The 25,022-nt window shown below is 45.4% G+C and overlaps 1 long non-coding RNA gene across 1 annotated transcript in view; it reads left to right on the top strand.

Moving 5' to 3' along the window:
- Window positions 1-25,022, top strand: part of LOC148518836 (uncharacterized) — a 58,603-nt gene that overhangs the window by 14,304 nt on the left and 19,277 nt on the right. The window contains exon 2 of the long non-coding RNA XR_015878967.1: window positions 17,982-18,034. This is a non-coding gene — a long non-coding RNA (uncharacterized LOC148518836). The remainder of the gene's footprint in view (window positions 1-17,981; window positions 18,035-25,022) is intronic.

Here is a 25,022-nt window from a genome sequence, read left to right as displayed (position 1 = left end):
TGAGGAAGTCAGTGCTTGCCTATTTTATTTATTGTACTTAATTTTGTACCACCTCATTTCTCTTGTGTGTGACGTGTTCATTAGTACCAGTCAATACTGCTGATAGGGCTGATACCACATATGTACATTAATGTCTGGTTACTAATATTGCTATAGCGGTGTTTTGGGCCGATTTTCATTTCAGGATCTATCTGTTGATTTATCTTATTTTCAATTATATATTCACCTATCCTATTACATTTAGCAAGGATAACAGCATATATTAATGACTAGTCATAGTCTGTCTGAAATCTATTTTTTATGCTGTTAATGCTCTTTATTAATATCTAATTGTTGCATTACCTATACAGGATAATACTTGATTACCTATATCTAATTGTTGCATTACCTACACAGGATAATACTTCATTACCTGTTCCTGTTAACAATGGATTTATATGTTTTATGTTGTGTCATGTCTTGTTAGTCCCAGTCTTATGATATATATAATAAAAGTTAAGTTTTAACTTAATTAGGCAGATATTGTGCCCCGACACTAGAGAGTACTTTTTCCCTTTTTTCCATATATTTTATAAACACAGCCTGTAACGTAACAGTTAGGAGCTGATTGGTTAGTATCTCTCTCCACGTTATCACTCTTCAAGGTTGGATACATCTCCCCCATAATCTCATGTGCGATACTGTATGATATAAATAGCTTAAACCAATGTAGTTGTCATCGTTAGGGCTCCATTTATCAACGTACCTAAATACCAGCGGCATATTTCTTTTAGTATCGCAGTGATAATAATGAATATGCCATTGGTATTCAACATTATTTAAGAAAGAAAAAGAATCCTCTGGACTCTTATAGGTCCCGTATATAGCAAAAGTAATAATCACAAGGTACATAATAAAACTGAAATAGTTTAAAAAAGGGCACCATAAATATAAATAGATATATATGGTAAATATAAATAGTATATAGCTCTAGTCAATTAAAAAATGGACATACTCACTAACAACACTCAACATAAAACAAATACAACTGTATGTGGGGCAGCAGACACGCTAGGTATGCGTTTTACTCTGCTAATAGATCCTGTCTTCCAATAAGGGATAATCCAAATAAAGGAGGTCGTAAAATTGTATGTCCTCCTATGTAGTGTCAATCTCAGGTAATAGTTCCAAGTAAGTACAAACATGTGCTTACCGCACTGAGTGAAGGTCCTCCAAGTAGTAACTTCTGAGGGAGGTAGGTAGGTTGAAATAGTTTGTCAGCAAACTGGGGGTGCCCTACGTACTGCAGACGTGTAACGGGTCCCCCTCCACTGTCATCAACGCATTTCGCCTACTACTGGGCTTCCTCAGGGTGGTGTGTGGATGTCCTTCTTACCAACCGGTCGTGGGATGGAGCAATCGCCTACTCCTCTGTCCTGTGTTAACTTCCGGTCCACTCCACCATGAAGTCAACGTCAACTGCCAGATTTTAGAAACCTTGAAGAACTAACTAAGAATAAACTTAGAAGATTGGAGAATGATATTATAGATCAGAAAAAAAGAAAGTTCATAAGAGATGAGAAAGATTACAGGGGTGACTATAGAAACTGGAAGGAATTTAAAAAGAGCGAACAAGCTACATGGAGGATGAATGGAAGATCAACAGAAAAATGGATTCCAGAAGGAAGACAGCAATAGACAATCAGTAAGGAATAGACTCCACTCTAAGAAAGAACAGGAATGGAGGAATGGAGATAAATCATTCTACAGCCTGAAATATAAGCACCCCCATACCATTCATTATGCAAAAAATGATTGTGGAGATTCAAAAAATATCCACCATACTACACATGAACAGGAGCATACTCGGCTGATGAAGGGAAGAGCCCCAAATAGGGATTATCCCGATACAAACACCTTCATTAGAAGTTTTAATAGTGGAAGGGAAGATCAAGAAGAAATCAGCAATACATCGGCAAGAACATTGATGACTCGTCTCAACGGAGTGCATTGGGGTCGAAAAGAGATATGAAAATAAAGAGAGAAATTATGAAAATGTAGAAGAAACAGAAGAGTTCCTTGATGCTTTTTTAGAGTTGACCAATCAGTACATGTCACCCAACAGAACAGAGCCTCTACTAACTACAATACAGAAGAACCCATCCAACAAGAGAAGAGTTCGGAGAAAAAGAAAATCAACGTCACAAAGCGCAGCAAGCGAGGAGGACGTCAGATCAGACTCAAAGATACTAGGAAGAAGAGAAAAGAAAAGAGCGACCAAAAAGATGATGCACAGGGGATATTCAACTTGAGCAAACACATTTTATCTCCTGCAGAAATTAATGTACTTAAAAAGGGACTCAAGTTTGCACCCACCAATGAAATTAACAGATTCAATACCTTTATAGATCTCCATAAGTTCACAAGGAAAATTACTCTAAAGAAATTCTTCAACAGGAAGGATCACCAAATGGAGATATCATGAAAGGAAGATTCATTTAGACATACAGATCTCAAGGAAAAATCCACTTTCTTTCCTCAGCATATGAAGGGGAATCTAATCAGCACGTTCCAAAAATTAATGGAAGATGACATTCGAAATATGCCAGAGAGAATTGATAGAAGGCAGAAATACAACTTATCATCTAGTGAAAGGAAAGCCCTACAGGGACTGAAAAAGAATGACAATATAGTGCTGAAACCCGCAGATAAGGGAGGAGGAATAGTCATAATGGATAGAGAAACATATAGAAGAAGCTAACAATCTATTGAAGGAGGATGGTACCTATGAGCTTCTGGGGAGTGATCCATCTTGTATGTTCTCTAAGGAATTAGGTGAAATTCTCAAAAAGGGAAAAGAAAGTAAAATATTAACTAAGAAGGAATTCGAATATCTACATCCAAAATGTCCTAAAATTCCAGTGTTCTATCACCTCCTCAAACTACATAAGGACCCAATAAAACCACCGGGTAGACCAATAGTGGCAGGAATAAATTCACTGACATCAAATCTATCCAAATACATTGACCAATTTCTACAGCCCATAGTGAAAAAACAACGGGGTTATCTGAAGGACACCACACAGGTATTGGAAATTATACAGACTGTAAAATGGCAGGAGTCCTACATTTTAGCTACTTGTGACGTTAACTCTACACCTGTATAGAACATGATAAGGGGTGTAGAAACGTCAAGAAAATTTTGGAGGAAGACTCTGATCTAGATATGATACAAATTGAATATATTTTGGAGGGAATTCTATTCATACTCACCCACAATTTTTTCTGGTTTGAGGATAAATTCTATAACCAAAAGCGAGGAACAGCAATGGGTACTGTGTTTGCGCCATCTTATGCAAATCTAATTTTTGGCAGTGGGAAAAAGAGGTAATCTGGACAAATAACATCTATCAAGAAAATCTCATTCTATGGGCACGTTACACCGACGGTATTATTATTATATGGGATTGAGAAAGAGGACTGCTGGAAAACTTTATCTCCAGCATCAATCAGAATAACGAAAATCTAGCGAGATAAGTAAAAATAAGATCAATTTTCTTGACCTCACTATCTTTATTGATAGTAACAAATTAGAAACTAACACATTCTCCAAACAAGTTGACTGTAACAGTTACCTTAATGCCAACAGCAACCACTACCATAAATGGATAGCAAATATCCCAAAAGGACAACTAAAACATATAAGGAGAAATTGTTCAAAAAAAGAAGATTGGGATGAACAATCAAAAATCCTAATTGAACTATTTAAAGATAAAGAATACAATATAGGCAAATTAGAAAAGGATCGAGAAGAAGTAGAATTATTGGAAAGAAGTACCCTTCTAAAATATAAGGACAAAAAAGAGACTGCACAAGAAAGCAATGTCCTATTTATTACGGATTTTTCGAGACAAAGTGGACTCCTGGAGAAATCTTTAAGAAGACATTGGCACATATTAAATGCCGATGAAGAACTTAATACTTTCCTACCAAAAATACCTAAAATCGTGTAAAGAAGAGCCCCCACTATAAAGAATGCTTTAGTAAGAAGTCACCTTCGCAAGGAAAAAGAAGAAAGAAGCACATGGCTACAGGGGAATACCCCGGGATTCTATAAATGTGGAGGGTGTAGTGCCTGTAAAAAAAACAATAGTCACACTACTAAACCTATTTTAAATATCATATCGCACACTATGAAGAAAAATTTTAAAATTAAACAAAAATTGACATGTCACTCAAAAGGAATGATATATCTGTTGACCTGCCTTTGCGGATATGAGTATATAGGAAAGACGATACGCAAATTGTCCGTACGGATAAATGAACATCTAAACAATATAAAAAACAATAAGGAAAATCACAGTGTTTCTAAACACTTTCAAGAGAAACACAATAGCAATCCTTCAAAATTAGCATTTGTAGGTCTAAAACAAATATCAACTCCATGGAGAGGTGGGAACTTAAATGACAGTTTATTAAAGGAAGAAACTAGAATTATCTTTGAATTAGGAACGTTGCATCCCAATGGCCTTAATATCGACTTTGAGTTGACACCATTCCTCAAATCCTAGACTATTATCTATAGTTGACCATTTCTTAAATTTCAAAATATTGCCCATAGTTAATTATTAATACCTGTCTAAAAAAAGAAAAAACTTTTTCTTTTTAATTATTTATCTTTTAATTAATTCTGTTTAGGATGTTTGTTTGTTAAGTCTGTTGATTGTCTGTGTCTCATGACTTTCCATACATATCCCTAGAAGATAATGAAATGGAATGAAAGACGACTTTTCTCCTTTTTGGAATATACTATTATTTATGATTATAACAGAATATAAAGTCAAATTTGAATGGTAGGATTTTTTACTTGTGAAGATGATTCCAAATTGATGGAGAATATGGGACACTAATTGGCTAGCATATCTATAATGGAAGCGCTGACACTGAGTGGAAGCACGACGGAAGACCGCGTGCTTGTTTCACTCCATAATCATAAACCGGAAGGGACGTTGATGTCATGGCGCCGATATTGAGTGGAAGCATGATGGAAGATCACGTGTTTGGTTCACTCTATGATCGTGAACCAGAAGTGACGTTGACGTCATGGTGCAGCGGACCGGAAGTTAACGCAGGACAGAGGAGTAGGCGATTGCTCCATCCCATGACCGGAAGCCACAGGAAGTGACGAGGAGGCTGTAGTGCCGCTGGCTGGAAGTGGACTGAATGCGGCTGACCGGGAATTATAGATCGAGGAGGTATAGATTGGTAAGAAGGACATCCGCACACCACCCTGAGGAAGCCCAGTAGTAGGCGAAATGCGTTGATGACAGTGGAGGGGGACCCGTTACACGTCTGCAGTACGTAGGGCACCCCCAGTTTGCTGACAAACTATTTCAACCGACCTACCTCCCTCAGAAGTTAGTACTTGGAGGACCTTCACTCAGTGCGGTAAGCACATGTTTGTACTTACTTGGAACTATTACCTGAGATTGAGACTACCTAGGAGGACATACAATTTTACGACCTCCTCTATTTGGATTATCCCTTATTGGAAGACAGGATCTATTAGCAGAGTAAAACGCATACCTAGCGTGTCTGCTGCCCCACATACAGTTGTATTTGTTTTATGTTGAGTGTTGTTAGTGAGTATGTCCATTTTTTAATTGACTAGAGCTATATACTATTTATATTTACCATATATATCTATTTATATTTATGGTGCCCTTTATTATTAAACTATTTCAGTTTTATTACGTACCTTGTGATTATTACTTTTGCTATATACGGGACCTATAAGAAGCGCCAGATGATTCTTTTTCTTTCTTAAACATATCAGGGAAGGTGATCCCCTATCCTTTCCTCTAAAGGCAGCAACCTATTAGGACCTGAGCACTTGCACTACCTTCATCCCCCCTTTTTTTTATTCAACATTATTTACCTCCCTAGCAGGGCCGTAGCTAGGGCAGTGCGGCCGGTGCCATCGCACAGGGCACCACAGGTCAGGGGGCGCTGTTTGGGCCTGTAAAATTTCTGTTTATTTTCATTCTTGCTTGTAGCTTCCTCTTATTTCATCCCCAGAATCTCCTGGCCTCTCCTATCTCTTCCCTGGCCCTTCCCCATGAGGACATTCCCCTTTTTTGGGTGCATTATATCCCTTTGAAAAATGAGGGGGGCACCAATGCTCTTTCTGGCACAGGGCACCAAAAAGTCTAGTTACGGCTCTGCTCCCCAGTAAGGTCCAGCGACAATCTCCATCCTCAGTGGTGCCTTCTGCTTTGTTGCTGGCAGCCTATTGCTGCCAGCGATGGGTTTTCGCACTTTCATTTAAAGATGGTTAGAGCAACACAGTGACAAATAGTTGTAATCTTAGATTTACGCTGTTTGATAAAAGTTACAAGGGTGACATAACCCCTTTAGCGACTGCTAAAGGGGTTATGTAACGTTGATAAATGGAGCCCTTAGCATGAAACCATACACGATAAAGATATAAAATAACAAGGTATTTATTAAAGCTAAAACATATAAAATATCTCAACTGGAGATAGATACAAATGAATGAAAGTACACAATAGTTCCAACTAGGGACTGTCACCAGAAAGGGGAGCGAAACGGGCGAGTAGTATAAAGTTTGAGGTTCCCGAATCTCAAACCTCCATTCTGGACATCACTCATTAGGGTATTGTCCTTCCTGCTCAATTATAATTCTCGTCTCAGGTCTCTGTGTCCCATTTTACAAGAAATACAAAGTAAATGAATAGTAGCGCCTTCGCTTTAACCCTGTAATTGCCAAGAGAGGACCTATAAACAGTGTTACAGTACTCACTAAACTGTCACAGGGGTCTCTCTATTATTAACCCAGATTTTATATAATTTACATAGGCATGATGGGGGAGATGTATCAAAGCTTAGAGAGAAATTAAGTGGAGAGACATAAAATAGCAATAACACGGCCTGTAAAATTACAGTTAGGAGCTGATTGGCTGGTACCTTATCTCCATCCACTTTATCTCTCTCCAAGCTTTGATAAATATCCCCTATAGTTGTGGTATGAATTCCAGAGCATAATGATTGAACAAAGAATAATAAATACAGTTCCATAAAGAAATGTGCTTGTTTAGCTATAGATACTGTAGTTGACATGGTATACAATCGGGAAACCGGCTGCCTTAATACCGACAGCCGGCTTCCCAACTGTCATATCCCGGGGAGGGTGAAATGCCGGGCGTCTAGATGTAGACGCCTGACATTTCCCCGACGCCAGGAGACCGGCGCCCAGCATCCCGATCGAAGGGATGCCGGGCGCCGCAGGCAGACAGCCACGGGGGGGAGGGTTAGGTTTAGGGCACCCGGAGGGGACTTAGGGTTAGGCACCCCCCTGGGGGGGTTAGGGTTATGCTAGCGGGAGGGAGGGTTAGGGTTAGGCACCCCCGGGGGGGACTTAGGGTTAGGTACCCCCCTGGAGGCATTAGGTTTAGGCAGCGGGGAAGGGGGATTAGGGTTAGGCAATTAGAGGGGAGATTAGGGTTAGGCACTTAGAGGGGGGATTAAGGTTAGTCACCTCTAAGGAGGGTTAGGGGGTTAGGTTAGGTTAGTTTATACTTACCTTAGCGACGATCAGGATTTCCAGCGCTGTCGGGCTTCCGCTGCCGGGAACTCTGCTTTTGTTGGCCATGCGGCCGGCGGTATTTCATACCGATTCCGTTGACATCATTTATTTCACTGATAACTGTTTGGTTTTTTTTAAACAAAAACAAATCTAGACTATCAGAACAAAGAGTACCACAATCAGCATCATTCTAATATAATATATGTACCCTGCACCCTTCTTATCTGTCCCGTGTCCATTCCTCACATAGGTGTAACTACCATAGGTGCAAGGGGTGCAGCTGCTATGGGGACTAGAGCTGAGGGGGGGCCATTTTTAACCGAGTGGTACACAAGGGCCCTTACAAACCTTTGCTATGTGGCCTTGAAATAACTAGTTACGCCCCTTGTATCCCAGACCTACACTCTCACTTATTACTATAGGTTTTAATCTAACTTCATAGCGCAATGCTTCTGTGGCGTAGGATGGGTGCCAGACACATTGAAAATAAATATGAATGCCACTTGGCATACTCTCTCACCAGTGCTGTAGTATGGGATGAGTACTGATTGCTCGGTGTACCTGTAGCATAAAGTGTTGTATGTACTGTTCTCAGTGATGCCATGTGACTTCCTAAGGCACTGCTAGATGTACATATATACTGTATACACCATTAAAAGAGCAACCATCACCTGTGGCAAACAGAGCACCCATCTAACCTGAGGCAACCCGAGACTATGCACAGGCTTCGGGCTACACTCGGGGGGTGGACAAAAGAGCTAATTATTATCTCGGTACTATTATAGTTCCCATTTGTTTTTTGAGGTAAGTTTTGATAATGCCAACAATCGACTACTAAGATAACCGAGTTTCGAATAGATCAGAGGGCACATAAACCCCTAGGCAGGGATTCATGGTGTTAATAAAGTTAGGTAGGGGAGTGTCAGTTTTTTATGGTCAGGTTGACATTAGGTTAGGATTGGTGGAGTGTTGTGTCAAGGGGTGTGGTTAATAGGAGTGTGGGTAGGTCTGTAAGGTTATGCTGCCTCTATTGAATCTGATCTCCCACCCTCCCTCCCCCTTTTATCCTTTTGTGTCTTGTGTCAGCTTTATTTCAAGGGCGGGAAAGAATGGCAGTGTCTATAAAGCGTCCACCTTGCTGCAGTATGAGCCCCCTTCATAGCTCTGGTTAGGCTGAATTTACCCTACTGGGGTCAGTGGCACCTCTCGTCGGAGAGGGCTAAAATAGTGCATTGGGATGGGGCTGGATACCGTCTCACTTTCCAGAGAGGGATATCGGCCCTTGCAAGTTTTATATCACTATTACACTTGAATTGGGATAGTGGCCTGTTCAGTGAGTGTTTTACATCCTTGCGTAAGTCAAGTGGGGCGTCAGGTTACTGGCCGTTCTTTCTTATGCCACCATACTCTGATTGTAAAATAAATAAAGCTGACCATACATTTTTGATCGCATATATACTTGGTCTGTCTCTTTATTATAGTTACGTTTTTTGATTAAATAACTTTATGGTTGCATGCACTATCTGCCGATAGGGAGTTTATGGAAGTTTGAGCTGTCTTTGCCTACTCACTAAGCAGATGCCTCGCAGCATGGATTCATGCAGTCATCGATGAAGCACAAAATCGGTTTTGATCCGGCCATGCACCTGTAATTTGTTAGCAGAAATTATTTATAAAGCACCAACATATTACATAGCGATATAAAGCAATGATGCCAAAGTATATAAGTTCACCTGGCAAGATGGCAGAATCTGTGGAGGGGTTGATATTTGCAGAGACCAAGGGGAGTAGGTTGGCAGAGTGAGGTTGTTACTAATTATTGAGGAGGCACACAGGTGGGTGCACCTTAGGGATAGTCCATGTTGTATGGATGGGGGGCAGATCTTTGTGCATCCAGGAGCACCACATGCCTGCGTAGACATCTCCTGAGGGTAGAAAATTTGTATTCTACTTAGTGCATGCTGTGCAGTCCCTCTAGGTGTAGCAGCCTAAAGACCAAGATGTTTTGCAATGCCCTTCATAAGTGATCTCCACTGCAAAGTAGACTATGATATCAGCTCCGGGCAAATGTTTTTATTTTTTGTGCCATTCTTACCCCAGTTCCATTTATCTGTTTTAATCTTCAGCATATGTATCCAGTGGAGTTACTAGGGGGGTGGCATCAAAATGCCAGCTCCTCCTCAGTGACCGGGAGCCGGGCGCTGCACTGTGATTGAGGGGTCTATTCATTATGTCAATTATCGGAGCAGTGAAACTTGGCACTGCCGAGTTGACTTGGCATTGCTAGTGCACCTGCGTGAACTAGAGATCACGCAAGTGCAGAAAGCCCTGGCGTCCAGCGGATGGCACCGGACAGGGGCGGATTGATCCTAAAGGATCCTTCTTCGCAACCCAGGAAGGAGCAGGGTGAGCGCCGAGTGCGGGAGTAAACGCCATCTGAAGATGGCGAATTCTCCCCCAGTCAAGCTCTGAAAATATTGTATATTCGGAGTTTGATGCATTTCTGTCCCAATACTAGTGTATGGGGACAGAGGGCCACACTGGGTGTGCACTGGGTGTCACTGACCCCTATTCTGCTACTGGATGTATCAAACCTTGAAGGCAGGTGGAGAAATTGCCCGTAGCAAGCAATCAGCTTTTACCTATCATTTTATAGAATGTGCTAAATGATAGCTTGAAGCTGATGGGTTGCTATGGGTAACTTCACTTGTCCTCTTTAGAAAGTTGAATACATCTCCTCTCGTGTTCCAAAACATTTTGACAGTGTCTGTCCGTATTTCTATCTTTCCGGAATTCCTCTAGGCCTTTCCTAATCCGCCGCAAGCACACCAACAATCTAACGTCCACATCTCCTTTGAGCTCCAACTAACTCTCACTGACTCTTCCATTAATCAGATGTTGTTACATCAGATTTCCCAGTGGGTTACATCACATTTCCCAGTGGACATCTGTAAATGCCCTGTAAGTGACCATACAATGTGTGTCACTTGTTTGGAGAATCTTGAGGTCTCATTTCCAGCACTTGCTATTTGCAGCTCTGAATTGTCACTCATTAGCCTGTTGCCTTTCAGTATAGTGCCCTCTGGCACTGGATTGGCTGCAGTTGCCTGTGCTATAGGCATGTGTATGCAGTAATGAGAGGATGGATTAAAGTCTCAAACTGCCCTTTGTGACAGAAGCCTGGATAATCCTTTGCTTAATCTTCTTTAGCTCAGAGCAGCATCTTGGGGTAAAGTGATACTCCTGGGAGCTGGCGGTGCTTCCTGAATTGTCCGAAGTTAGTAGATAAAAAAATACGGAAAATGTCTAGGATACAAGACTCTTTTGGCTACATATAGGTTATCAGATGTATAATTACTATATTTGTCCAACTAACTGCTGGATAGGGATATTTAGCCAGATGTACATAACTTGAAGAGAGTCAGAGTTTATCAGATTAAAATAGATGCATTTGATTGTTTGAAAGTCATGTATGTATGTAGCAGTGAATGTATCAATACCATTATAATCATGCCTATAGCAATGATAAAGGCTAGTGTCAGTCATACAGGCGCTTTGGACATCATCGCTATTACAGCTACTGTAGCATTCATAACTCTCTCATATCTCGTGCTGACACATTGAAGTGAATGAGTAATGATCTTTTGCTGTCGCACGGGAGCAATTAAGCTTTAAAAATGCTGCATTCAACGTTTTCTGAGTATAATCGCTTCTGCGATTAAAGCGCTCTGGATGCTGATGGTTTTCTAGGCGTACAAATCGCCAGTGTGGCACCACCCTTTAATGCATGGGGAAAAAAAATATTTACTTATTACAGTTACATAGATCAATTCGTAAATGTGTAACCTTTCATCAATTCAAACTATGTTAATCCACAGGAATGTGTAACAAAACCCTCTGTGTGACAGTTGCCAATTTAATATATTGGGGAGGAATTCTCTAAAGCAAATACCCCATAAAGTCCTCTGCTAACTAAGGGGTCTATGTACTAAGCCTTGGAGAGAGATAAAGTGGATGCAGATAAAGTACCAACTTAACAGCTCCTACCTGTAATTTTTCAAACACAACCTGTAAAGTGAAAGATAGGAGCTGATTGGTTGGTACTTTATCTCTCTCCACTTAATCACTCTCAAAGGCTTGGTACATAGACTCCTATATCTACACAGGCACCAGTCTCCCAGCCCTTTCTGTTATTGAACTTGCCATCACCACGTCTTGTTCAAGATGTGGCATAACTATGAATTATACCCTGGTAATATTATCTTTGCATCCTTATCCATCTTTGGGCAACCCAGTAATTTATTCGGCTTTTCAGCTGCCGCCTGGCATTGAGCGTTGCTACTCAGCTTTCTGTCAAGCTGTCCTCTTCTGCCTCAGTTTTGACCAGTTGTATCCCATTAAAAAGTGTCTATCCCATCAGAACATCTGCCTACCTGTCTCCACGTCAGTCAAACCCCCAGTTTTACACTTTCTTGGAATTTGCACTTTTTATCAGATTCCCCCCAAACTGAAATGCATTAACCATAGGCCCATTTTTCAGATTATACGCTTTTTACTCCCTATCACATTGGAAAGATTAAGCTTTGAAGTTGCCGCATGCAACTTTTCCTGAGCGCAATTGCTCATGTGTGACGGGATGAGCGTTATTCATTCGCTTCAATCCATTGGTGCGAGTGATTTCCGCGCTATGAGTGCCAGTGGCTTTTGTAGCAGTGTTAAAACAACAGTGTGACACCAGGGTATACTTGTGCTAAAATGTACATTTACAACAAGAGAAACCAAAAGATTACATAAGAAAAGAGGTGTTTTAAACCTCTAGGATGGGGGCCAGCATGTATGCAAATTACTAGTTGGAGTTAGCCTATGACAAGCAGGGGCGGGTTTTTAATAGGGACATTATATAAGGGGCTAGAAGTGTGGGCCAAAACCTCTTTGTTTCCAGATTACCCTCCCTACCTCCCCTTTAAATTTAAGGAATTTTGTTGTGGATTTGTTTTTAGTGTGGCGGGAAAGAACGCCAGGTCACCAGTCTGGGTGCAATTATGAGTTAAGGGCGTTCCCTTCGTTGACTGGTAGTTGGCTGTACCAACCTAACGGGTGGGTAGTCAAGATAGAGGGTTAGCGTTACCTTTTGTTGATGATATTGAGTTACATGGTTATGTGTATGCACTCTGGGCGATCTACGCCTGCTATGCCTTTTGTTGTTTGTGTGTGGGCATTGCAGATTTGGCTGATTTCTGTCCATCCTTTCTTTGCCACCATACATCCTTAAATAAATAATAAATAAATAATACATTATTATTACTCCAATAAATCGCCATCAAGTTATCTGCCAAATCCACGTCTGTGTCGTTATTTTATTTTATTTGGTTAAGTGGTTTGCACACATGACACACCTCATCCGATAGAAGGTTTAAAGACACAGGACCATCATATTCACCTTTCCATAAATCCTAATGCTGTCAATTCACAGGATGGAGTAACACAGCTGCCAGGATGCCAGTTGCCAGTATATCTTTACAAGAGGCAATAGAATAGTCCTGACTACATAAATAATGAGTTCAATGCATCAATCCCCCCCCCATTATGTCATCTACTAATTATAGCTGCACATTGCATCTGAGAGATGCATCCATCCAATCTATTGTCAAGTCCTGTTAGTAAATTTGACTGAATTTTACACAAGAAACCCTACTTAGGTGATGCTCATCCCAGTTATACATTATTAGTACTGATATGGTTCTATACTGTCACACTTTCAACCATTGCGGTCAGTTGCACATAGCAGATTTTCCCTTGGTGGGCCAGCCATTGTAGCAGAGGAAACCCCTTTCCCCTTTGGTTTACGTAGAATTATCTTCTTCATGAGTCTTTCTCCAAGTGGCCGTGGCCACTCCCCCATATTGGCACCACCCCTCTCTAGCCACTGGATAGCCCAGCGGTCCAGGCAGTCAGGGCCATAACTAGGGGTGTGCAAGTGGCTAGACAGCACGTCAGAGGGCTCTGGGCGCGGCACCATCATGGCCCCACGGTCCTTGCTTCTGGCTAGCAGGGTGCCTGGATCAGCACCCTGCAGCCAGTATCGCTACTGCAGTGCTGCTCGGAGAATCCTCATTACACTTCGGACAGTGCTGCACTTCCTGCCGCTGTCAGCCCCGCCCCCTCTGTGCGATGTCATGACTTTATGTGCTCAGGGGGAGGGGGTAACGGGGCGCACTGCAGTCCTATTGCATTGCTGCAGACTGTAGTATAAGTGCCTGGTTTATGGCAGGAGATGTGGTGGTAGTACATGATAAAATGACAGTAAACAAGTCATAAACAATATACTGTCTGGACAGATCTATTAATAACTTACAAAGATAAATACATTTACCATGTAATTGGAATTTAGAACAAGAAGCAATCTCAAAATAAAGTATTGAATAAGTTAAAATCAATACACACATCCGTTGCCTTCTCCTTTAAAAGATCAATAGAAATACTGTATGCTTTATTGCTGCAGTCTGATGGCAAATATCTCAGTAATAATACGACTGGATGGCAGCAGCCATGTTACTATAGCCAATCAGAAGCATCCATAGATCGTTATCATGGAGAGTTTGCATTTTGCACCAGCGGTGGACCCACCTCCAAACAGGTGCATACTGTATGCTCCACTCTTGTGGTCAACATGGGACGTATTTTGAGTGAACACACCCTTACTGTACTTAGGCCCTCATTCAGAGCCGCTCGCTATTTGCGGTCGTTCGTTCTAAAACAAGGGGTGGCTATTCAAATGAACCGTTCGCTAATTGCGGTCTGTTCACGCCTCTAAGTCTGAACGAGCGAGCAAAACTTGCGGTTGTAAATTTGAAAAATACGCCCCCTTGCCGCTCGCACCATACGTCATGTCCGCTATTTATTAGATTAATCGAGTACATCGAACAGCGTATGAACTGCTCGCTATTCTTGTGGCTGGTTTATTCAACTGCTATTTTGCGAGCAGTTCTGAGTAAAAAAAAACCAAGTGATGTGGTCAATGACGCTGCTGTATTGATTATGCACTCCCTTAAAACGCCCGTTTTGACCTTTAAGCACGCCTGCGTTTGAATTCCACACCCCCGTTTTCAAGCACCTTCCCCTGTTACCACCCACATACGCCTCCTTCTGTCACTCAAAATAGCAGGCATTCGCTATATAGCGAACAAACGATTTTCGGCCGCACTGACTGGTTCGCGCATGCGTACTAAAATCCGTACGCATGCGCAGATGTGCGAACATCGGTCAGAACGAACGAGCAGCCGCTTACGAGCGGCTCTGAATCAGGGCATTAGGCCACAGGACCCTTAACAGCAGATGGATGTAAGCGCAAAATCCATCTCAGTTGGCATGGCTATAGATGCATAAGAAAAATTGGGGCACATGCTGAAAAAGACATCATTGGTGGGAAAAAGAAGCAAATTGGCCATTTTTCATTTGTTTTCAGCAGGGAGGCACAGTGGTTAGTGTTGCTGGTTCACAGTACTGAGGACATGAGTTTGATTCTGGCCAGAGCCATATCTGTGTGCAGTTTGTATGTCCTCGCCATCTTTGTGTTGGTTGTGTGGTTACAGACAGTGGCGTCCCTCCCCGCGGTGTTACCCAGTGAGGGGAGGGAGACACTGTGTGTGCTGCACCGCCGCACGCCGCCGAAAAGGGGGCATGGCCATGTGGGAAGGGTGTGACCCCCATGCCTATTACTTGGGGGGGATGCAGGAGGTCCCTGTGTGGAGTGCCAGCCGGCTCCCTCAGTGTCAGGAGCCGAGTGCTACACTTAATGTTACAGTGCAGCACCCAGCTCCTGTCAGTGAGGGGGAGTCTGCTCCTTGGTGTCGTCCTTCGATGGGTGACACCTAGGTGCAGACAGGGGTGCCAAGAAAGGGGGGGGGCGGGTACAGATTATCCGGGCTCGGGCTTCCTGAGGGGTCCGGTGCCGCCCCCCCCTCCCTCACAGCAGCCCAGCACACAGCATGTGCTGAACTGCAGTGGGAGACTGCTCATGGCTGCCGAGCTGCAGCCACTGCAGTCTCCTATGCCTGTGGGGGGGAGCGATCACCCTGATCGCGCCCCCCCTGGCTTTGAACTGGACTGAGGGGGCTCAGAGCGCCCCCCACCCCAGCGTGCAATTTTTTTTTCTTTTTCGGGAAGGGGGCGTGGCCATGCCTCCTGCGATTAGGCCACGCCTTCTGTTACCCGGACCCGCCTATGTGCGGACCGCACCCCCCTTGTGACACCACTGGGAACAGAACCATATTACAGTGACAAATGGTATAGCAAATTAATAATACAAAATAGTTTGAACAGGGAAGTTCAAAATGTGGCCTGCCCCAAACTTCTGTTACTATGGGCTCTATTTACTACAATCCGCATATTGAATGCAGATTGTAGTGTGATATTAACGACTGAATTTGCATTGCGAATTCAGGCAATATCACAGGGATTTACTACAAATCCCTTGCACGGACAGAGCTTGCGATAAAGCTCTGTCCCTGCGAATCCCCTTCTGAGCCTTATCACGGTATTTTCGCAAAAAATACCGTGATTAAGGGCCCGCGCATGCGCTGACCGGTCGCCGCTGCTACCCCCCCCGGCGCTAAGCCCCACCCCCCCAGCACTAAGCCCCGCCCCCGCGATCGCGGACCCCCTGCAACCCCCCCTCCCCACGACCCCCCTCTCCTCTCTCTACTTACACTTACCTGCATGATCCGGGCCTCCAGTGATGTCCTCCATGCCTCCGGTCAGGTGATCTCCCATACTGCACTAGGGCCCGATCACCTGATGACCGGGCAGCAGTGCATAATGGGAGACCAGCTGACCGGTGGGGAGTCATCACCGGAGGCCCGATCACCGGTCCCTAGAGTCAGGTAAGTAATTTTTTTTTTACTATTGTTTTTTTTTCTTTTTTTTACAGTAATCAGCTTGCGGTCTGTTTAGACCACACAGCTGATTACTGGGACCGACTCCCGGCTCTGCTCTCCCCGTTAGAGCAGGGCAGGAGGCCGGTAACCGGGGGAGACCCTGGATAACGCCACCTCCAGGTGGTGTTATTATCACAGGGCTTTCTCCGGTATTTTTTTCACATTTATTTTTAGTAACTTTGGTCGGATCACATTTCCCATTACAGTTATGGGAAATGCGATCTGCTTACTAAAAATAAGTGATACTTTTTAGGGCTTGGAGTAGAATTTTACGAATGCTATTCCAATTGCCCTGTAATAACTATAGGTGATACTAAAATAATGTGAAAAGGGTGTGAAAACACCCTTTTTCACTTTATTTTAGTCAAAATAATGTTAATAAATAGAGCCCCAAGTATTCTCTGGTTACACCACTGTTGTATGAGTATGGCATTGGTTATATTCCTACGCGCACACATCTTCCGGACCAAATGATCTCCTACTCCTATATTCATAGCAAAGTCACTGTCAGCACGGGGAGGATCAACTTCTTCAGAGGTTCCCCGTTGCAGAGAAACCAACATATAGGTGAAGCGTCTTTTGATTTAGTACAAAAAAGAAACCCAGTAATGTGTTTTTTTGTTTAGTTTTGTTTTCTTAAGAGTGAACACCAAAGGGTCTTTTCTCTGCAGCTCTTGCATTTGATTGGTCCAGGTGGAAGAGCAGACAACACTAATTGGCTGGTGGCTGTGTGGGGGTGGCCACAGGTTATGATTTAAGTTCGCCCATGCGTAGGTAGCGTATTATTATCTGCCTTTATTTATAGTGTAGCCACTGACCTGCAACTGCTGATCTGTGTGAGAGGCATTCTGCCCCTGCAGTGGTCGAAGGAGCCTGGAGCGAATCCTCCCCTCCACGCCATAGCGTTGCGGTGACTATTTTTATATCTTATATCTTTATATAATACTATTAAAACTGGCTTCACCACTGGTTACCTTCTGGTGCTCTGGCTTCCCCTCACAGTCCAAATACATACATGCAGAGAGTACATTTTTCGCCATTTGCCAGGGAAAAAATGGCTAATTATTTACTCGTTAGCAGGAGGACACATTTAACAATATTGGACTACTTTTGCATGCTGTTTTCCTGGAGATTACAGGGAAGAGCGGTCCAGATGGGAGGGGACGGAATCCCAAGAGAACACACCAAAAAATATATTTTTCTGAAGTTCTGGGATAGCAGGCAAAGATGTATTAAATGTTTCTATGGAAAAATATGTATACGTAAATTGTGTAAGGCTGACATTTATGTACTGTCAATGAGAGGGTTTATGACTAAAAACGTTTTTTTGATAACCATGTTCTTTGGTAATTGGTAATAAAGTATTTATTTTTGGAGCATATGCATTAAAGATAATTGCATAGCCATAGTTATAACAGTTTTCTTTGACAAAAAACTCACTGTTATATTGCTCATTTTAGAACTGAGGGTGTATATTGTATTCCAAATCAAGCTGCATGGGCGCCATCTACTGGTAAGTATCTTTATTGCAATAAACATGTACTACGATATAACACTCATCATAGTGAACTAGTTTTATCTTGTATACAACCATATCAGTGACTTCAAAACAAATTTGACACTAACTTTAGTGTAACTTGAATGTATTTTATTGCAATTACTTTACTGTTGCCAAAAATTTTAAGGGGAGATTCCTGATTTATAAGTAATGTTTATCTTGCTTTGTTTTTCTATAACTACTTATTGCAAAAAGAAAGTTATTTTGTTTCTTTTCCCAGATGCCATTTTCTTGGCCATTTTGGAATAACATATAACTACCCTATTACGTTTTACTGATAAATGCTCTACAAACCTGCCATTCATTTTTTTAACTATGAGTCAGCATGTTCCTTAAGTATATTACTGTTTACATTGTCAGGCTGGGGAATGAAGGGCCCACCAAGGAAATGCAATCACAGAGGCCCGCTAAGGGGCGTGGCCAGTTACTGATAGGGGTGTGGCCATCAGAGAGGAGTGGCCTACCATTATAGGAGCACCATAGTATAGTATATAAAGAAAAAAAATAAACCTTTCAAATACGGCCGTTTCAAATTTACCATTGAACCCTATCATACTAGCAGGACATAGGGGCCTATTCATTAAACCTAAAAATTCTCTAGAGATAATTAGGTTTAGAACTCGCATGGAGTTCTACCTAATTATAGGTGGAATTCATCATTCCACCTCTCCATAAGTATCTATTCCGAAAAGCTGTCATTTTTGCGATGACAGCTTTTCGGGAAATAGATACTTTTCCCTGCATACACTACCTTATCGCATCTGGAAACAGTGCTGCGCATGCGCTGTTACATCTGTAAAACCAGCGCATGTGCAGCACTGCCTACAGATGCGTTAAGTTTGTGTCCCCCCCCCGACCTCACAGTGGCGAATAGTAACTGCATCAAATTCAGAAAATTCATAATTTTCAGAATTTGATGAATACCACAATTTCAACATCCCCATACTAATGTACTAATGTATGGGGAGTGTGGAAATTAACGCAGGGGAACTAGCAAGGAGATATCTGTGATATCTCCTGTGCTAAGTCTGTTCATGAATACCAAAATAACGTTATTTAAGGAAAATGTCCTTAAAAACGTTATTTTAGTGTTGATGAATAGGCCCCATAGTATCATCTTTATCACAGTCTCCCCATGTTCAGCCCTTATAAAGGTTATAGGTCCTCCCAATGTGGCCCCTTAGTGGATGGCCCAGCAGTAAATAAGCCAAATACTGTATACTGTACTAGTGTTTTCTCCTGGCTTCAACCTGGCACATACTGTATACTATGGGCCTCATTCACTACCGATCGCAATGGTGATTACGCATGCAATCGGCCGATTGTTGCATTCTGACCATGCGTATGCACCGCAGTGCGCGAACCGGCCACTGCAATCGGGACTGCGACCCATCGCAGAGTGATTGACAGGAAGTGCCGTTTGGGGGTGGTGGTCGGTGGAACACAGGCATGCCAGTTCGTTCAAATGCCGTTGCACGGGCGTGCATAAAGTATCCACTGCGATGCCTTACGCAGGTTGAGTACACATAGCGTGTGATGAAGTTAGCAATTCCTGAGTAAGGTCAGAGCTTGTGCAAGTGTGCGTGAGGCTGCGATGGTACTCGATGTTACCGATGGTTTTGAAGTTTTGCTAAGGATTACAGATATGTGTGTAAGGTAAAGTGGGCATCCTTATGTTCTGTTGGGACAGCATAGCGATCGCAATAGATTAGCAAACTATCGCAGTGAGACTGCATGCGTAATCGCTATTGCGATCGGTTGGGGATCAGGGCCTAATTCAGACCCGCTCACGAGCGCAGGACACTCGCAAGCGGGTCGATGGTGCGCATGCGCGAGACCCGCATAGCGACAGCCAAGCTGTCGCTATGGGTCTTGCACCAAAGGGGACGTGCTGTCGATGGTGACTGACAGCACGGCCCCTTTGGTGGGCGTGCCGGGGCGTGGATGCCCAGACGGAGGCGTTCCCATGGGAACGCCTTCCGTCTGGGTCCGGCCCCACTGACATCACTAGTGATGTCAGTGGGAGTGCTTTTGGCTCTGATAGAGCCAAAAGCACTCCTGGGCTTGCGGCAGCGAGACCCTACCGCAGGGTCTCATCGCAAGCCCGATGGTCGCAATGGTCTTGACCATCGCGACCATCTTTTTGGCCGCTCGCATAAGCTGTGGGTGGCCACCCACAGCTATGCAAGCGGCCAGGAGGCCGCTCCATTTTTAGGTAGGGTTGCCCTGATTCAGAGCGAGCGCTCTGGTCAGAGCGTCCGGTTCTGAATCAGGCCCTCAGGCCCTATGTTTTCTATCCATACAACTGGTGCATATGCCGTTACAGAGATGTGCGAGATACACCCAGCTCTATAACCTGGAACATACTCTATACAACTGTTCTCTATCCATACAGCTGGTGCATATGCCGTTACAGAGATAGACGTAGTGCGAGATATACCCAGCTCTGTAACCTGGTACATACTGTATACTACTGTTCTCTATCCATATAGCTGGTACATATGCCATTACAGAGATGGACACAGTGCGAGATACGCCCAGCTCTGCAACCTGGCACATACTGTATAGTACTGTTCTCTATCCATACAGCTGGTACATATGCCGTTACAGAGATGGTCGCAGTGCGAGATACACCCAGCTCTGCAACCTGGCACATACTGTATACTACTGTTCTCTGTCCATACAGCTGGTGCATATGCCGTTACAGAGATGGACGCAGTGTGAGATACACCCAGCTCTGTAACCTGGCACATACTGTATAGTACTGTTCTCTATCCATACAGCTGGTACATATGCCGTTACAGAGATGGTCGCAGTGCGAGATACGCCCAGCTCTGTGACCTGGCACATACAGCTGGTACATATGCCGTTACAGAGATGGACGCAGTGTGAGATACACCCAGCTCTGTAACCTGGCACATATTGTATAGTACTGTTCTCTATCCATACAGCTGGTACATATGCCGTTACAGAGATGGTCGCAGTGCGAGATACGCCCAGCTCTGTGACCTGGCACATACAGCTGGTACATATGCCGTTACAGAGATGGATGCAGTGTGAGATAGGCCCAGCTCTGTGACCTGGCACATACTGTATACTAATGTTCTCTATCCATACAGCTGGTACATATGCCGTTACAGAGATGGACGCAGTGTGAGATAGGCCCAGCTCTGTAACCTGGCACATACTGTATACTACTGTTCTCTGGGCCTGATTCAGACCCGCTCGCGAGCGCTCGCAAGCGGGGTGATGTTGGCCCAGTGCGCATGCGCACGACGGAGCCGGCTCCGTCGTGCACATGCGTGAGACCCGGATAGCAACGGGCAAGCCGTCGCTCCGGGTCTCGTACCAAAGGGGGCGTGCTGTCGATGGTGAGTGACAGCACGCCCCCTTTGGTGGGTGTGCCGGGGGCGTGGCTGCCCAGACGGAGGCGTTCCCATGGGAACGCTTACCGTCTGGGGCCGGCCCCATTGACATCACAAGTGATGTCAGTGGGAGTGCCTTCGGCTCTGATAGTGCCTAAAGCACTCCAGGGCTTGCGGCAACAAGACCCTACCACAAGGGTCTTGTCGCAAGCCTGATGGTCGCGATGGTCTTGACCATCACAACCATCTTCCTGGCCGCTCGCTATAGCTGTGTGTGGTCACCCACAGCTATACGAGCGGCCAGGAGGCCGCTCTAAAAATTAAGAAGGACAGCCCTGATTCAGAGCGAGCGCTCTGTCAGAACGTCCGGCTCTGAATCAGGGCCTCTATCCATACAGCTGGTACATATGCCATTACAGAGATGGTTTCAGTGCAAGATACACCCAGCTCTGCGACCTGGCACATACTGTATAGTACTGTCCTCTACCCATACAGCTGGTACATATGAAGTTACAGAAATGGACGCAGTGTGAGTTACACCCAGTTCTGTAAGCTGGCACATACTGTATACTACTGTTCTCTATCCATACAGCTGGTACATATGCCGTTACAGAGATGGTCACAGTGCAAGATACACCCAGCTCTGCGACCTGGCACATACTGTATAGTACTGTCCTCTACCCATACAGCTGGTACATATGAAGTTACAGAAATGGACGCAGTGTGAGTTACACCCAGTTCTGTAAGCTGGCACATACTGTATACTACTGTTCTCTGTCCATACAGCTGGTACATATGCCGTTACAGAGATGGACGCAGTGTGAGATACACACAGCTCTGTATCCTGGCACATACTGTATACTACTGTTCTCTATCCATACAGCTGGTGCATATGCCGTTACAGAGATGGACACAGGGTCTCATTCAGACCCGCTCGCGAGCGCTGTACGCTCGCAAGCGGGTCGATGGTGCCCTAGTGCGCATGCGCACAACGAAGGGAGCTCCATCGTGCGCATGCGAGAGACCCGGCGAGCGACAGGGAAGCCGTCGCTCGGGGTCTCGCACCAAAGGGGGCGTGCTGTCGATGGTGAGTGACAGCATGCCCCCTTTGGTGGGCGTGGCTGCCAGACGGAGGCATTCCCATGGGAACGCCTACCGTCTCGGTCCGGCCCCACTGACATCACTAGTGATGTCAGTGGGAGTGATTTTGGCTCTGATAGAGCCAAAATCACTCCAGGGCTTGCGGTCACCGAGACCCTACCGCAGGGTCTCGTCGCAAGCCCGATGGTCCCGATGGTCTTGACTTTTTATGTGGCTCAGGCCTATTTGCCTGCCTATCTGTGGGGCTCATATAGCGGTCTGGGCCTAATGCCCAGACCACCTTATATGTTGGGTGGCTCGGCCAGGCCACTCACACCTGATTAAGGGCCAATCCTGTTATGGGGCCTAATGCCCTCTACTGTGCCTCGGACCTTGTGCCCCACTAATTACCCACGGGCCTAGTGCCCGACAACGCTCCACGGGCCTAGCGCCCGACAACCCTGGCGGTCTAGGGAGTGGGGTATATGGTGGGCCTCACGGAGGGCCTACCTGCTACGTTGGAAGAAGCTGCGGGGGGATCTTCGTGACGCTCTTTCACTTCCCTCCCCCGCAGTCCTCTCCGGTCCTCAGCCGCATTCTTCGGCCGCTGGCCCATCCTGGCCAGCGGCGCCGCCTCTTCCTTTCTTCTTCCATCCGGCACCGCCTGTCTTCTCTCTTGACAGCGGCGTCTTCTGGCCTCTTCCGCGGCCGCCGCCCCTGTTGACACGCCGATCTTCCGCTCTTCGGGAGGTCTTCTCTCCTCCCTCTCCGCCGCCGAACTAACTAGCTCGTTGCATCCGCCTCTGATTGGCTGCTGGCCCGCGAGCCAGGTTTGGCTCGCGGCCAGAGCCAAACACCCGCCGCATGGAACGCCGCGACCAATGCTTGACCGGCGCTAGGAGTAGGTGCTCTGTCCCAGCGCGAAGTAGGTGCTCTGTCCCAGCGCCGGCTACCCGCCGCTTCTTGGCTGCCGGGCACCAATCTCTGCTGAGCCTGCGCCCGGAGCCAAGCTTCTCCCGGTGCCACAGTACCGCCGGCACTGATGAAAGGGACCATGCGGTCCCTTCACCAGGTGCCCGCGGTGTCTGCACCGATGCTAGGGACATTACTGTCCCAGCGCCGGCAACAGATGTGTCCCGCAGAGGACACATCCCCTCTGCCTGCCCCTGCAACTCTGCTGATGCTGGGATCAAACACTTGATCCCAGCACAGCCTTCCACATTTCCCCCCCCTTTTTCCTTTGTAGTCCCTACAAAGTCTTCTTCCATCTCCATCGTCCGCCGGTCAGGGTATTCTATGGTCCCTCCAGCGAGGATCTGTTCGAGGGCCCAGCCGGGACCGACTATGACCCCACATTCCTTCTCCACTGGCTCCGGGCTCTCCATCTTCGTACCTCCTGACTTTAGTCTGCGGATCCTCTGTGGGAGTGGCAACTCGGAAGTGCCACTCACGATGGGCCACCATGGGGAATTTTCTTCTAAGGGTGCCGCAGCCACCCACTCTTCTTCCAACTGGTCTGGGGCATCTTCACTGCAGTCAGGGTGTGGCACTAACCACCACCCAATAGTCGATTCCTCCGGGGCATCCTCTTCTTCCCGGGTCTCCGCCGACATTTTCCATGAATCTGGACTCTTCTCCACAGACTCCTGCAGCAGGCGACAATTTCCTTCTTCAGCGTACTCCATCTCTTCCGCTGACATCTCCGGGTATCCAGGTCGCGAACTCTTCCAGCACGTGGAGATCCTGGACTTCTTTGCCACTGGGTCTTCGCGCTCTTCCTTGTAGCGCGGTATCTTCACCTCCCAGTCATCCACATCCGTCCTCTGAGGGCAAGGATTCTTCTTCACTGGGACCTCTTCGGGGCATAACAGTGCCACTGCATCTTCCCAGGGACACTCATGGGCCAAGTGTCCCTGCCGCTGACGCTTCCAGCACGGGGTGCTGTTGCCACCTTCTTCACAAAGGGATCTCTACCCTTCGGCTCCTGCTCAGGAACAATGGGCACCTGCGAACGTACTTCCAGCAGGCTCTTCTGCTCCACTTCCCTGGCTTCTTCTATCCACTTCTGGGCTCGGCCATCCAAGATCATCCGGTCTTCGTCCCACGGACAATCTTGAAGCTCATGCTCTGGATCTCCACATCCTTCACACCGGAATTCTTCATCCTCCTGGTGCCACTCTTCATCACGTGGACAGCTATTATGCTCATGCCCGTAGGTTTCCGCAGAGCGTACACCAGAGTCTCTTCTTCACAGAGTTCTTCTGACCACATCTTTGAACCGCTTGCTGGGCCATCTGAGTGATCTCCAACTGGGACATTTCTTCCTCTTCTGTCGCCCTAAATTCACGCCAGGGACATTCACTGGCATAATGTCCCAGCTGCTGACACGTCTTGCAGGGGGTCACAGCGGATTTCTTGTGCCCTTTCTCCCGGCGCTCTTCTTTGCCGCGCTGTACCGACCGCTGCACCATCTTCATGATGTCTTCTCCCGACACCGT

Source organism: Taudactylus pleione, unplaced genomic scaffold (assembly GCF_031769625.1).
Source record: "Taudactylus pleione unplaced genomic scaffold, aTauple2 ptg000198l, whole genome shotgun sequence".
Taxonomy (NCBI): Eukaryota; Metazoa; Chordata; class Amphibia; order Anura; family Myobatrachidae; genus Taudactylus; species Taudactylus pleione.
Note: the sequence above shows the minus strand (reverse complement) of the source record. Positions and strands in the feature narration are given on the sequence as shown.